This window comes from Xyrauchen texanus, chromosome 39 (assembly GCF_025860055.1).
Source record: "Xyrauchen texanus isolate HMW12.3.18 chromosome 39, RBS_HiC_50CHRs, whole genome shotgun sequence".
Lineage (NCBI taxonomy): Eukaryota > Metazoa > Chordata > Actinopteri > Cypriniformes > Catostomidae > Xyrauchen > Xyrauchen texanus.
The window spans coordinates 5,163,844-5,179,379 of record NC_068314.1 but is presented as its reverse complement, the minus strand read 5'-3'; the positions used below and the strand labels follow the sequence as shown (position 1 = coordinate 5,179,379).

The following is a 15,536-nucleotide window of genomic DNA, read 5'->3' as shown; positions in this document are numbered from 1 at the left end:
TCAAGCAAATGAAAAGGTAGACATACACATCAGAACTAAGCTCACATAACATGTCTAGTACTAAAAGAACAAAACACATAGCACACCACTCAAGTCACAGGCAGAGCCATACACATAGGCTACTCATTTCGCTACCGCGAGAGAGCATGAATGAACGCGCAATCCTTTTAAAACCAGCCGGCGGCCTCCAATTGGTTCTCAAGCGCCGCCTTAACGATGACTGACGTTCGACTCAGCCAATCACAGCAACCTGCGAGCAGAGAGAGGGAGCTAGAGACAGAGAGAAGACAATGAGCACAACAACCAACACATGCAAAGTACACTAACGTGCACAGAACAATGAAAACGAACACAAAACACGCGTGGAACGTAACACCGTGAAACAATACTTTCTGAAACAACTTTGTAAAACAACATAGCATCCTTGTTAACACCATAAAGATGTAGTCTGCATAAAAAGTACAATCTCTGGTTCAGACGGGTGCAAACCTATTCAATGTGTGTGTAACGTAGTTCACGGGAAAGGAGGAGGAGTGAACCGGCTTGACAATGTAAATAATATTTTAATTAGAGACTTACACAAAAGACAAACACACACATATGAAGGACATGTCCGTAAACGATCTTTCTCTCCCGTACGATCCTCTGCAGTCGACCTTTATCACACTCGGAGGCTTGATTAGCCTAATACGGGACCGGGTGTGTAGGAACACGACCCGGCCCCGCCCTCCGCCCTGCCACAGTGTGTTTTCCAAGTAAATGAACTATCTATATAAACGCCCAAATACATATAAGTCTGTGTTTGAATAATGTGTTGGCCATGTATAACCTCAAATCTTAGATATAAGTTATTTAAATCATCGGCTTTCTGTAAGTCATCAAGAGTAGATACAACATTCCTTGAAGACTGCATATTAGTTAAAGATTTCATAGAATCCCAAAGCTGTTTAGGGTTAGACATATAAAACTTCTCCAAGAATTCCTTATGATTCTTCCTAACATCTCTTAATAGCTGATTCAATTCCTTCTAAACTAATTTTAATGTGAGACGATCGTGATTTCGAAACGCCAGTTTCTTTCTATTAATACAATCTTTCATCTCATTCGTTATATAAGGTTTGTTGTATGATCACCTCCCTCCTTTTTGGATACATTATCTGTGCAAAATGTAATGTAGTCCATCATTACCAAGGTAGTTTCACCAATGGCCTTGCTATGCAGAACTTCCCAATTGGTGCAGAGGAAACAACCTTTCAAAGATTCAACACTGTCCTTAGACCAAACATTTACAACTTTGATCTCAGGTTTCAGTCTCTTCAACAGAGACGTGCATGTTGGAATTAAATACACAGTATTATGATCAGAGTTCAATAAGGGAGGCCTTGATCTGGACAAGTATGCTTTTTTTATGTTTCCATAGAATTTGTCCAAAACCTTCTTATCTCTTGTGTTGCATTTAACATACTGTTCGTAACCAGAGAGAGCAATCTCTAATTTACAATGATTAAAATCACAGAGAATAAGAACCGGCATTCCTGGTGCATGTTAAAGCTGGAGTTGAATACTGTCTCTTATGAGGCTCTCGGCATTTGCCACTTTGCCTGATGGAGGGACATAAACAACATGGATCAGAATGTACCCAAACTCTCTAGGGAGATGAAAAGGTGTCAAATTTTAAGATTCAAAGTCTCGATCACAAACCGTGGATTTCACGGTCACGTGGCTATACCATCGGTCATTTATGGTCATGCCCATGCGAGCTGGGCATCTCCGGGCGAAGCCAAGTTTCAGTAAGTACCATAAAACCTGCATCTCGATACTCAAAACAGGCTCTAGCCTTGAAGCGTAGTTCTTCAATGTTTTGTTGTAACTATCTAAGATTGCTCAGGATTATTGCAGGTAATGAGGATCTATATCCACTACTTCGAAGTTGCCGTCTGGCACCACCTCTATGCCCTATTTTTTGCCGGCATCTACTTTCAGCCGTCCGTGCTCTCGAACAGTCCGGTAGATCCACAGGTAAGTCATAGTCAGATCCTCTTGTGTATGTCAGTATTGGGTCTTTGCTCTTAGGTGCCATTGAGTATGAGTAACAGACTGATGCTAGGTGCGCGATAATCAATAACCCAATAAAGAGCCGTGTGCATGTCGCCATTTCAACGTCTTCACTTTATCAAACTTATCCAAAGAACAAGCATACACCGCTAAATTAACTGGATGAGTTAACACGAAATACAAACAATGAAAACAAATAAGAACATATAATGAATTAATTAATCTCATGAAAATGTATGTGACAGTGGCAGCATTTTTGCAAAATTATATTACGTAGTTCATTATACGTATCGTGACAGTTCCAATGTAAAAAGCACTGTGTGGTGCTAAAAGAGAGTAACATTTTCTCCCAAACATATGAGGTTAAGGTTAATGCTCTATCGAGTTTAAAATCAACAAAAGATACCAGCCTACCCTTAACCTAAACCTAACCAATACTGTTATAAATCGCAAATGTGAGATGACAAACGCAATTTCTGAACCAACCATATTTATTTTGTGGTGCTTCTATGACACATTTGTCTCACGGGTCGACTCGCGTGTTCATCTGTGCAGAGGAAACAACCTTTCAAAGATTCAAGAATCGCAAGTGCAACGCTCTATTAGCACATTTTGATTGTGCCCGAACAAGCATGTTTGCATTACATAACCAAATACATTTACTTTAAAATGTATCACCTTACAAGTCATGATCTAATGCAGGGCTCAAGATTAACGCTTGTCCGCGACAAGTGGAAATTTTGAACGGGCAAATTAAAGAGAATTTTACTTGCCTGACTGGACAAGAAGCCAGATTAAAATCTCAATAATGAATGTTTTGAGCACAATTTTAATAATTCCCGCATGTTTCACTTTCAAAATGCAGGGAATTCCCTCCATCGCGTCGCCCTCTCTCACTCTCACCTTCACCATTGGTGCAGCATTCAGCAGCTTGTGAGTGCGAGCAGTGGGGAAGCACATATCTACTGAACTTTAGACATGCAAATTGTGTTGTACCACATCTCTATAAGCGAGCAATAAAACTATTGCTCCTGTTTATAATCAACAAAGCTGTCTTCATCGCAAGCGTGCAATGTTGGAGAGATCTAATTTTGTCTCGTCAAATCATGGTGCTCCCTTATAAAACAGCAAGAAAGACAGACATTTTTAAAACACTTTGTGTAATAATACCATCTTTAGAGTGTAGAGAACCCATTAAAACAGACTTATGCACCCGTTACAACTCTAAACTTTCTAGAGCTCCATCTAATGCATGTATCCGAGGTATTTTCTCTGCCACGTGAATCAGTACATTTTAGTAAGAATAACAATATATATTATAATAATATTAACACTATAACATTAATAAATTATACACGATGAAAACATTATCTGTCTTTAATATGCATATCTGTTTTGATTATACAACATAACTAATTAAATTTATTTTCCTGTTTTGATGTCAACTAATTTATTTTCCTGGTTAAATAAAGGTTTAATAATAAAAAACTGATTTAGCAGAAAGGTTCTCTCAGGATTTTATCTGTTAATATTTTCAATGTATTTTGCCAATATTAAACTGACGTTTTGAATGCAACTGGTGAGAAATGACAAGAGATGATTTCTGAAAATTTTTTAATTGGGTAACACTTTACAAAAAGGTTCCATTTGGTAACATTAGTTTACTACATCAGTTAACAACATGACCTAACACTAAAGACCACTTTTATATAATTTATTAATCTTGGGTAAATGTTAATTCCAATATATACTATAATTAATTTTCATACATTAAAATAAAAAGTTGTATATTGTATATGTATCTTCATTGATAGTTCATGATACCCAATTAATTATCTAATGATAATGAACCTTACTGTAAAGTGTTACCAATAATTCTGTCATCAATACTCGCTTTCATGTTGTTCCAAACCTATCTGACGTTCTATCTTCTGTGGAACTCAAAAGGAGATTTTGGTAGAATGTTAGTCTCAATCCACTTATATTTTATGGAAAAAAAAAAAAAAAGATGCAGTGACAGTGAATAGTGACTGTGACTAACATTCTGCCAAAAAATTCTGTGTTCCTCAGAAGAGAGAAATTCATACAGGCTTGAGGTTTAGTAATGATTTACCATCTTTCTGAACAGTGTTCTTAATCCCTATCAGGTGTAAATGATGAAGATGGAGGCTTTTCGGTTTTTTTTCTTTCTTTCATCCTTTTTTTGTTTTTTGTCTCTGGACAAGTAACTTTTTTACTCGGACAAGTGAATGATCAATTTATGCAGAGTTTACACTACATGATTTTAAGCCCGATTTTCGCTCGCCGACAGTTTTGTGGCGATCGCCGAAAGAAGCCTGAAATCATAGGCAAAACGGAGCTCGCTCCCGTGAGCAACGATCGCAATGTATGAACTATCAAAGATGCGATTTGAGAGAAGCTAAATATCTGGACCCGTCTGCGATTCCAAATCATGCAGTGTGAAATATTTTTTGACTGTATACAACTGCAGCGTTGACCTACAGCCAATGAGAGAGCAAGAAAGGGGGCAAGGGAAGTTTCAGTTGGAGGAGTCCTGATGTACCTGCAACAGAACAACAACTAGCATGTCTGCGATATCAAGAAAGTCTCATTGGACCAAAGAAAGAGGAAAAATTTGCGGAACATTGGCAGGAGCACCAGCGCCTAGTTGATGTTTCCTCTGGACTGTACCACAGTTTTGAAATTGCCCATTCTCTTGGACGGTCAGGTAAGCAAATAGGTAGATTTTTCAGTAGGAGCTACTTTTTCATATTGTAACAAATAAAATATATTATTAAAAACATACACATCATATTCTGAAATGCATAACATATGACCATGCATTTGTTTTTGTATCTTGTATCACTTCTCGCGTGTACTCTGTTGTGAAACGTAATTTGGAGTCCAGGCAGAGTCGTCGGGGATTCGTCAATAGTGAAATGTTTTGTAAGGTGTTCACCCCTGTTGCCGATTCATCGTGTAATTTGAAAACGTTACAACTTCAGTGACAAGACAGACAGATGTGTAATATGAATGGTACCACGATCCAACATCTTTGAATGTCGTGCAGCGTGTAGGAGCCATTACTTGTTCAAAGGACAAGCACATGACAATGCTTAATGTCGAGCCCTGTCTAAAGTAAAGGTGTTTTGATGTCATGATATAGTATTGTGTGAGGAACAGGGTATAAAGTAAATGTTAATATTTAAAACTGATAATATGCAGTTTTACCTTTGATTTGGGTGAAAGACAATAAAAATTAACTGCTGTTGCTCTAGTGTTAATTTGTGTAATATGTACAACGAGCTCGTAAAAATAATTTAGCAAAAATTTAGGTATAGTCAAGTGATTCTATGGAATTAAGCTGCATGTACAATTTAAGCTACTTACAAAGAAACAGGAAACAGCACAAAAAAAAAAAAACAGACCTCATCTGCACGCACTAGTGAGTGCAAAGTGTTGGAAATTGTTGACAGCCTGCATCAAGGTCATTCAGGAAAGCCTTTCCCCCTTAGGACCAGGAGTGCATAAGTTTGTACTGAAATCCTGCTTTCCCCTAAACTCCAATCACATTTTAATGCCCAAATAAGGGAATTTTAAGCGAATACACTGTATAAATGCCATGAAAGGTGTGTTTGTGTGTCATTCAATTCCGAGAGCTACACCGTGGACATCAACCAGGTCCTGTCCGGAAGAGCATGTGAAGAGCTTTTCAAGCACTCTGATGCATGCACACTGTCAGCAGAGGCTTGTGCCAAACTCCCGCAAAAATATAAACGAACAAGTATAATCTTTGATTACACATGGAGTAAAACAGAATGGTCTTCAGGGATTAAGGAACTAAAAAGCAAAAAGATCTTCCACAACCATCTCAAATAAACCACCCCAAACAGATTCTCAAAGGTTCACGTTACAAGGGCCTCAGCATCGAGTAAAACCCAGTCAGGCAGTTTGCTCCCCCAGCGCTTCTCTATATAATGCTTTCATCCAACACATCTTCAGTTTAGATCATCAATGTCTATCATTTCCAGTGTGACAGCTATAATTAACACACTACAATTACAGACCAATCAAACCGCCTTTTATTTCCAAGATTTTGGAAAGAGTTGTTTATTCACAGCTGTACTCCCATCTAAATAAATGTAACATTTTAGATACATTTCAGTCTGGTTTCAAACCCTTGCACAGCACTGAATCTGCATTGTTGAAGGTCACTAATAATATTTTACTCTCCAAGGATTCAGGTTCACTTGTCATCTTAGTTTTATTACATCTCAGTGCCATGTTCGACACTATCTACCATAATATTCTCATAAATCATCTAGAATGCATGGTTGGCATCCAGGGTATAGGATGTTTTCTGTAAATGTAGGGAATTTCTCTTCTACATCAGCAAATTTATCTTGTGGCGTCCCTCAAGGGTCCATTTTAGGACCCTTATTATTTTCCTTGTATATAATTCCTCAGAATGCTATTTTCCAGAAGTACAGCATATCCTAATCACTGTTATGCTGACGATTCCCAATTTTACTTACCAGTGAGCTTTGAAAAGAAGTGTTAATTTGATAACGTCCTAAATTGCAAAACTGATGTTCTTATTTTAGGTCCCTCCATGTCCTCGATTTAGGTCCTCTGTTGTCGAATGTACAAGATCATGTAAGAAGTCTTGCAGTGATTTTAGATTCATCATTACTTTTTAATAAGCACATTAGTACCATTGTCAAGGACTTTTTCCACCTATCTATCGCTTAAATCAAACAATTTCTGTCCAGCAAAGACTTGAAAATTGTGATCCACTCACTAATATCATTAAGGTTAGATTATTTTAACTCATTGTGCATTGGCCTCCCTCAAATTTCATTATCCCACGATAGCTGGTTCAAAATACAGCAGCTAGACTTTTGACAGGGTCAAGAAAGAGGGATCACATTACCCCTGTATTAGCATCTCTACACTGGCTTCCCATAAAATTCAGGGTATTAAAATTCTGCTTTATGTTTACAAAGTACTATCTGGTCTCATGCCAAAATACATCAGTGATCTTCTCTTCTCTTACTCCCCCACCAGAGCACTCAGGTCTTCTCATCAACTTCTTTTGATCTTCTTTTTAGATCCAAGGAAGATCGTGCCTTCTCTGTGGTAGGACATAAACTCTGGAATAGTAGCCTTTACCATGCGAGGTCAGCTTCTTCAATAGCCTCTTTGAAATAATATCCTCTTTGAAAAAGTATTTATATTCTTTAGCATTTGTATTGGACTTTTTAATAGGTTAAATTATTTATTTATTATATAAAAAAAAAAATTGTATAATTCTGTCATTGTATATTTATTTGATTAATTTGTAAAGCACTTTGGGTCAACTTCTGTTGTTTTTAAGGCTGACTTGAAAAAAAGTTTTTAAAGCCTTAAAAGGACATCATACATCCCTATTTTATTATATGATTTATTAATATGAAATTATATGTGTAAAAATGACTTCTTAAGGTGTATGAAACACATGCAGAAAAAAAAACTGAAGTTATATGACAATTTATATGAAAGCCCTTAAAAAGACAATTAATCACCATAAACCTAAAACAAATAATTAACTGTCATAATCGCAATTATTTGTTTGATTAATTAATTAATCGGCAGCCACGTTTCATAATGGTGACAGCCCCACTCACTGGTAAATAAACATCACGCATGCAACACTAATTAATCAGTCTGTTGAGACTGTAGGGGCGATAAGACAATGTAATCGGATATCAACTAAATCTTACAAATATCCCGATGATGATAGCGACACTCATGGACAGACAATGTTTGACAATATAGGCAAATGGCAAAACCATGCATATGGAAAGTTGCCAAATACTGTATATTAAACAGTAGCCCAGGTTGTGAAGCTAGCACCCGCCACATGTGACGAGGCTGCTCGTCCAAATGCAGGAATTTCATGCGTGGAAACTTTTGTTAATCTACCCGCAACAGGCGGGCGACCTGTAAGACGTCTCGAAGTAACACTTGACAAGAAATGCTGTTAGACAGTCACGAAGAAAAACACTTTATCATATTTTTAAGAAAAGACAAAATAAAAGCCATTAATGCCCATGTCTGATTCGCTGTTTGTTCAGAGGCGTGCAGTGAAAGCATGTCTTGTGGAACACACGCAAGTAAAGATTATGATATTCTTATTACTGCGATGTAAAAAAAAAAGCACAAATACATCATAGTATAATCCCTTGATACGGTCTTTAATTTTTGCATATTTTAATTTAAAAATAACTGTAATTGTAAAAAATGACAAGGAAATTTTCTTGACAGGTTTAGTGAGAATCTCCCATATAGCTTACAAATTAATCAAACAAAAACATCAGTACTTTTTGGTAGCATATATTAAAAAGTGCCAGGTCAATTCTTACAAAAACACAGTTAAGCCATTAACTGACTAGACAGCAAGTCAGCACCCTTAGCTTTTGCATGCAGTGGAGTGTTTTAGTATGGTGTCCAACCCACATCAGCGAAAGAATGCAAACATTCAAGAAACATAAATGGAACCACTAAGATAATTATGTTCAAGCATTTTATTCAAACGGACCTAGAGAAGAACAGTCTTATTATTCCTGTGTTAAAACAAAGTTTCCTTGTTAACATACAACCAGAGGCAGTCTTGTACTTCAATGCAAAAATGCATCACGTAAAATGAGAAATAGTTAGGCTACGCTGTCATTCCTCCTAAATCACCGCTCCATATTTGGTACGGTCCTGCCACGCTGATAGAAAACCTGCACAGAATTTGTATTTCTTCTTCCACCAGCCCATTTCCCTGAGCCTCCACTCAATCACGGCTGGCCTCTAAAGGTGTCATTACAACAGGAAAGATGGGAATGAATGAAAATAAAATAGTGAAAAACAGTTAGAGAGAGAGAGAGATGGATGAAGTGTGAAAAAAGAGTGAGTGAAAGAGATAACAAAGGAACAAGTGTGAGAGCAAAAAAATAAAGATTGAGAGAGAGAAAACAAAGGAGGTAGAGAGCAGTCTTTGTTAGTCATGACATCAGACGACATCAATTATGTGTATCCGAGATTGGCACTTTAAGTTAAAAATTATCTCAGAGCACATAGTGTCTAATTAGAATAATATATCCAAGCAGGGCTCAATGCTAAGATTGGGCCTGTGCTTCAGATTGAGTAAAGATGCTGAAAACTGGTTCAGACCCACAAATACTTGAAAATTACCGACCTATCTCCAATTTACCATTTCTTTCAAATTTTTTTGAAAGGATAGTTGCTTCTCAGGTCCACACACATCTTCTTACTAATAACCTTTATGAACAGTTCCAGTCAGGTTTCCGCTCACATCACAGCACTGAAACTGCTATGGTCAAAATCACTAATGATGCTGGACATCTGTCAATACTCATTCTTCTTGATTTATGCGCAGCCTTTGACACTATCTCACACAAAATAATTTTAGAGAGATTAGCATCCATTGGTATTAGAGGCACGTCTCTTGCTTGGTTTAAATCTTATCTCTGGTCGCACTCAGTTCGTTAAACTGAAAAATGTTCGTTCACAGTGCTCTCCAGTTACTACTGGTGTTCCACAGGGATCTGTCTTGGGACCTTTATTATTTATAATATATCTTCTACTTCTTGGCAATATTTTTAGGAAATTTGGAATTCACTTTCACTGCTATGCTCATGACACCCAGCTCTATATTTCCACCAAACCAAATTCTTCTCTCCCACCGTCTTCCCTTCATAACTGTTTACTTGAAATACAATCATGGTTTTCTTGTAACTCTCTCAAAGTCAATAGTAATAAAACTGAGGTTCTACTTGTAGGTACTAAGTCGAATCTTGCCAAATCAAAAGGTTTTGCACTCTTAGATCCTGTTCCTCTCTCTCGTGATACCTTCTGTTCGTCTGACTTCTATCAGGTCCAGATCGTTTAGCAGTGCTGCTCCACAACTCTGGAACTCTTTACCGCCAGATATCCGTAATTGTGATTGTCTTTCCACTTTCAAGTCCCTCCTCAAAACCCACCTTTTTAAATTAGGTTACTTCAAATAACTGTTATTTATGACTGTATATATTCCTATGATAATGCACATTTTTATATGTGATTTTAGGTTTTTATCTTCTTTTCTTATTGTAAAATTGTAAAATTATTGTAAAATTATTGTAAAATTCAAGAGTCTTGAAAGACACCTATAAATAAAAGTTATTATTATTATTATTATTATTACCACCCATGGAGTCGTGAGTTTGAATCCAGGGCGTGCCGAGTGACTCCAGCCAGGTCTCATAACCAACCAAATTGGCCCGGTTGCAAGGGTAGGGAGAGTCACATGTGGTAACCTTGTGGTCGCTATAATGTGTGGTTCTTGCTCTCGGTGGGGCTTGTGGTGAATTCTGTGTGGATGTCGAGGAGAAAAGTGGGCCTCCACACGCACTACGTCTCCGCAGTAACATGCTCAACAAGCCACGTGATAAGATAAGCGGATTGATGGACGGAGGCAACTAAAATTTGTCCTCAACCACCCAAATTGAGCCACTATGCCACCACGAGGACTTCCATATTGGGGAGAAAAAAAATAACAAAATACAATGTCCTCCAAATTTGAATCACAATTATAATTTGAAATATATGATTAATGCCATACGTAATCCCATATATGTGCTTTACAGCTTCAACCACTCCTTGTAAATGCATAATAAAGTGTAAATAACACAATAATGTAGCCCAGAATAATAATAATAATAATAATTAAAAAAAATAATATTGTAAAAATAAAATAAAGATCCAAGATGGCAGCGCTGTAGCACGCAGCGGCCCCTCCGCATCCAAAATGGTGCCCTGTCTATTACTGTGCCTATTGTCCTGTTCCTTTTAGTAATTTATTGTACTGTCCCGTACTTTTTGCACACGTTTGCATGTGCACTTTATGTAGAAATATTATTAAGTCTGTGTAGTCTCATGTGGTTCTGTGTTTGTCCTATGTTGATTTATGTTGCACCATGGTCCTGGAGGAACGTTGTCTCATTTCGCTGTGTACTGTACTAACTGTTTATGGTTGAACAACAATAAAAACCACTTGACTTGACAACTAAGCAATTCTAAGTGAAAACTTTTTAAACAAAAAAATAAATAAAATAATACATGAAAAAATAAGTTGAAGGAAATGTAAATGTAGCTGATTATGTAATGCATGTGTACAAATGTAATACCTTAAGTCATGCGCTAGAGCAAAAGTGTTTATATGTCATAAGATAGCATTGTGTGAGGAAAAGGGTGATAAGCATTTATGAACTGATAATCTGCAGTTTCTCATGATTTGTCTGAAAAGGAATACAAGTCATTGTTGTTGTAGCACATCTTGAGTTAATTTCACCAGGACGTTAACTTTTGCAACACCTTAAAAGAGCCACGTAAAATTTAGCAGAAATATAGGTATAGTAACATGATTCTGGGACCAAGTTGAGTTGTAAATTGGGCAACTGCAGGTTTTTTCTCAGTGTGAAAGAAACCAGCGAGGGTTTTCTTATGTTAGCACTTATTGAATAAACCTTATGAGCGCTTCATTGATTTCCATGTAATTCCACATCTTAAGTAACCACCTTAGTGCTCAAAGATTGAGACTCCAACGCATTACCTAATTTAGCCAAAAGGGCTTTGTTGAGAATTTCATTAGCACCCAAGAGCTGCCCAGGAATTCCCAAGCAATTTTCTCTCTGTTGTGTTGGAGTAAATTGCAGAAAAGTGTGTGTATAAAAGTACACACTTGACTTTAGTGAGTGTGCAGTTTCTCGTGGGGAGCATTTGTTCATGACGGAGGCTTTCAGAATGTACCTTTGAGTCATTTGATGCGCATCCCTCGATCTGTTTATCTCAAAAGAAGTGGAATGGAATCAACCGCTCTATAAATCTGCCTCTGGAGAGGGTCTCTAAAGAGACAGCTGCTAATAGTTTGACATCTGCAGCATGTTGCTCCAATAAACTCCTCAACAAGATTACAAACTTTAAGATTTTGTCTAATAACAATGCTGACAACAACAGTTGGATTTGTGAGTAATTATTTTTATGCGAGGCTTAGCGAAGAGTCAATTCATACATCCTACTTGCGCTTGGTTGCCTTTGTAGCATCCATCTCACTCCAATTTTCTATCTGCTTTAAGTACTTTATCACTTCAAAACAACAGAACAGCCCTACAGATAATGCACGAGACACAAGCGTCACAATTAACCGCCTCTGATGTTTGTTATCAATACTTAGGTGAAAGTGTTGAAAGGCCAATGTGTCTAACTTAAGAGTCTGTTAAGATAAAGACCAGGTCTTTGTAAGCCAGGCAACAGCTACGCAACTGAATTTGTATTTCAATAAAATAACCATCCAGTAATAAAGATCTTAAAGAAACATTTTAAAGCTTGTACATGCTGCTGCAACATTTTCTTAACCCCCTTGATCGGCCCTGTGTACTAACGATCTACAGCTAAATTCAGAATCCATCATGGTGGACAAAATTAAATCACAGGTGACCGTTTTAATCATGGGTTAAAAGTTTAATCTCTGATTTGTTAAACCGTATTTAAAATTAAGTGGTGCAACACAACTCAAATAAAACTAAGATCAACAAACCCTGAATTAGCTCTAAACTCCCACCCAGAGTATACACTGCTGGGCATAAGTTTGGAATAATTTACAGATTTTGCGGTTTCGGAAGGAAATTGGTACTTTAATTCACCAAAGTGTCATTCAACAGATCTCAAAGTAGAGTCAGGACATTACTGATGTAAAAAACAGCCCCATCACTATTTGAAAAAAGTCATTTTTGAACAAATCTAGACAGGCCCCATTTCCAGCAGCCATCGCTCCAACACCTTATCTCTGAGTAATCATGCTAAATTGCTAATTTGGTAGTAGAAAATCACTTGCCATTAAATCAAACACATCTGAAAGCTATTTGGTTCGTTAAACGAAGCTGAACATTGTCTTTGTGTTTCTTTTTGAGCTACCACAGTATGCAATAGTCTGGCATGTCTTAAGGTGAATATTATGTCAAAAATGGCAAAAAAAAAAAAAAAAAAGGAAACGGCTTTCTCTAGAAACTCATCAGTCAATCATTGTTTTGAGGAATGAAGGCTATACAATGCTTGAAATTGCCAAAAAACTGAAGATTTCATAAAAGTGTATACTACAGTCTTCAAAGACAAAGGACAAATGGCTCTAACAAGGACAGAAAGAGATGTGGAAGGCCAGATATACACCAAAACAATAAGGATAAGTGAGTCTATAGTCTGAGAAATAGCCACCTCACATGTCCTCAGCTGACAGTTTCAATGAATTCTACCCACTCAACACCAGTTTCATGTACAACAGTAAAGTGAAGATTCAGGGTGCAGGTCTTATGGGAAGAATTTCAACACTTTTGAAACAGAAAAACAAAAAGAAAAGGTTTGAGTGGGCAAAGCAGCACATATATTGGACAACAGATAATTGGAAAAGAGTGTTATGAATCTTAACCCCATTGAGCTTTTGTGGGATCAGCTAGACTGCAAGATGCGTGAGAAGTTTCCGACAAGAGAGTCACATTTGGCAAGTGCTACAGGAAGCGTGGACAAACTGACAGCTAGAATAAAAAGGATCTGCAAAGCTGTCATTGCTGCACATGGAAGATTTTTTTATGAGAACTCTTTGATGTAGTTTAAGTTCTAAAAATAAATCAAATTTGAATAGTAATCTTTCAAGATATTAATGTCCAGAGTGATGTCCAGTGCAGAGAGATGATTTTCTAGCATGAGTACAGACAGGAAAACTTTTTTCTTCCAACACGATTTTAGAATGAAAGTTTGAATGTCATTTTTTTATGCCAAAATGTTAAAATGTTATTTTGCTGTGATTAGAAGAATCCTAATCCATTTTGTGTAATTCAACAGTTATGATTCATCAGATGATGAATGGGCTGCAAAGCCACCAGCAAAATGTCCCTGCCAGCCTGCAAGACCTGTAGCTGCATCCAGAGGTGCCAGGAGAAGAGGGAGACAGAGACGATACACTCAAGCTAATTGGAAAGTAAACTGTGTGCCACATTTCTATTGGAGATATAAACCAACTGTGTGTTCAAACAGCTCCAATGCCTGTTCTTTTGAATTCTCTTAGCATACATTCACATCATTAGCTTATGTTTCAGATGGCAATCGGCCTCAATACCAATTATATTGTTTTCTCAGAGACATAGTGTGTGAGTTTGGAAGTAAATGTCTAATCCTGTTTTTGTTATTCAGTAGTGATGGTACTGGATGGTTGCATCAAAAGCAAGATGTGGACTCAAACGGTTTATGAAAAATGTGGGGATACAAACTGTTTGTATTGGCAGATTCCCTCGTTATACCTGGGACTTTGTCTATGAGGGCAAGTCTACAGCAGCAGAGAAATGTAATGACTGAGCTATGATGTGGCCAAGACCCTTGTAAATGAGGTGTTGGAAACCGGTTACAAGCTATTTGTGGATAAATTCTACTCCAGTCCAATCTCTTCAGAGACCTCCTTGGAAAAAATAACTACGCTTGTGGCACCATCTCACCAAACCGAAAAAGGCTTTCCCAATACAACAGTGAACAAGATGCCCAAGAACGCAACACATGGCAATATTCACTGGATAAGGGACAACAATCTGTTGTTTGTGGAGTGGAAAGACATAAGGGAACTGCTGATGGTATCCACTTTTCACAAGGCCTTCAGGGGTAATTATGTGTAGAGAAGGGTCAAAGGGAGAGATGGCCATTGGACTAGTAGACGTCCCTGTTCCAGCGGTTATCAAGGACTACAATAGGTTTGTACTCTTTATTACACATATTATACAATTTTTATTGTTTTATAGTATTCGATTATTTACACATATTATGTATGTTGACTTCTCTAAAATTCCACTTTTGCTTTCCATCCAGGCACATGGATAAAGTGGATCTCTCTGATGCCCTGATTGGCTAATACAATGTCTTGCACAAAACCAAAATGTGGTTCCATTCTTTTTTCTTACCACTTTGTGAACATTGCTGTGGTTAATGCATTAATCTTGCATCAGCAACTGGCCAAGTGAAGAAAGGAGAAACCCCTTTCTCAGAAGGTATTCAGAGAGAATTTTGGAGCTTGCAGACATTCAGACTCCAACAATGACTAAAAGGCATTTATTACACATTTAAAAGAAGTCTTATTGTAAACCATTAAAAGTATAAAAAATAGAATTTGTTCACTGTGATATTCTAAAGCAGAAACTGATCTAACAGTTTCATATACCTCATAATATAGGCTGCAAACCCAGTGTCACTCTGGGGACCTTTTGGAGTCTCCAAATGGACTCTTCAGAAAGGCACCCAGACAAAAACTAAGATAAAGGCTTACAGAAAGCTCATTTGCTAGTATCATCTTCAAATTTAAAACACTGCTTGGTAAGACTTAGGGCTTTAGCATGTTGTGTTTCAGGTGCCTATACCAC

At 37.4% G+C, this 15,536-nt stretch overlaps 1 protein-coding gene and 1 long non-coding RNA gene across 3 annotated transcripts in view; one reads left to right on the top strand and one right to left on the bottom strand.

Annotated features, from left to right (window-relative positions):
* Window positions 1-15,536, bottom strand: part of LOC127632382 (E3 ubiquitin-protein ligase TRIM62-like) — a 92,310-nt gene that overhangs the window by 68,961 nt on the left and 7,813 nt on the right. The window lies entirely within an intron of this gene.
* LOC127632387 (uncharacterized) lies at window positions 7,132-15,256 on the top strand. The gene is made up of 3 exons (XR_007969094.1): window positions 7,132-7,235; window positions 13,978-14,873; window positions 14,989-15,256. It is a non-coding gene; the product is annotated as an uncharacterized LOC127632387 (long non-coding RNA).